Source organism: Galeopterus variegatus, unplaced genomic scaffold (assembly GCF_000696425.1).
Source record: "Galeopterus variegatus unplaced genomic scaffold, G_variegatus-3.0.2 Scaffold9048, whole genome shotgun sequence".
In the NCBI taxonomy this organism is placed as follows: Eukaryota; Metazoa; Chordata; class Mammalia; order Dermoptera; family Cynocephalidae; genus Galeopterus; species Galeopterus variegatus.
Window position 1 is genome coordinate 1 of NW_007735159.1, and position 1,083 is coordinate 1,083.

A 1,083-nucleotide genomic window follows, 5' to 3' on the forward strand; every position below is an offset into this window, starting at 1 on the left:
CTCCCTGTTCCTTGTGTTCTGGCCCTGGCAGCTGGATCCTGTCCTGCCGGCCCGACAGGGTGTGTGAGATCTGTAAATCTCTGCCTCACTATCCAGGCGTTTCCCCTCTGTGTGCACATGTTGGGGCCTCCCGGAGGGTGCGTCTTTTTTTCCGAGACTCCTCCTCCTTTGCCAGACCCCTCCCACCTCTGTGCACTCAGTACAGGGCTGGGGCGTGTCTTCTGCAATCCTCGTCTCTCAGCCCCGCCCGGCCCCGAAGGGGTCTCAGGCCTCCCCCACGGACACTGTGGGCGTTCCTGCGGCCCTGGTCAAGGTCCTCTCTGGGCCTGGCACCTTCCCCCCAGTATTGTGGCCCTCTGTGTGGTTGAGTTATCTCCCACACCAGGGCACGAGCCCCCCCGGGGGAGGATCTCACAGCACACAGTTCCTCTTTGAATCCCCCCGCATGAGCCGGCTCGGCGCCCTCAGGCCGTCAGCTCTCCAGCAGGATCAAATGGGCTCGGGGGTACCCCGGTCACCCCTCTCCCAACCAGAAATCAGTCTGGGGTTTTTCCGAACTGAAGGCCACAGAGATGGTATCTGCCTCCCGGAAGCAGGGAGTTTACCTGGGGCTGAAGCCCCAGGTGTGTTGGAGTGACAGTCTGGCCGGGATCCTCTTCCCTGCCCTCCCGACGCTGGCCGGGGGCTCCCCACGCCACCAGCCCCACCAGAGATCCGTGGGTGGAGTGGGATTGGTGGCTGGTTCACAGGCCCCCGGGGGCCCCGCGCTGAGGCACACAAGTGGCACGGCTCAGTGAGGAGCCGCGCTAAGCAAAGATGGCTGGCTTGCCTGATCTGAGCTGTCCGGCTCCGCCCCCACCGGAGAAAATGGAGGCAGCACTGATGAAGGCGCCTAGCCTGGTGTGGTAAGCGGGGGCTGGGCGGGCCTTTGCCCCTGGCCCAAGCGGGGCTGGGCTGGGGGTCACTCACAAAGCTCCCAGAGCTGGGCTGGTCCCGCGCCTTCCTCTCCATCTCTGCGTCACCACTGCCGTCTTTCCTGGCCCTTGTTGCCTTGGGCTGCTCGGTCTCCCAGCGCGGTTGCGG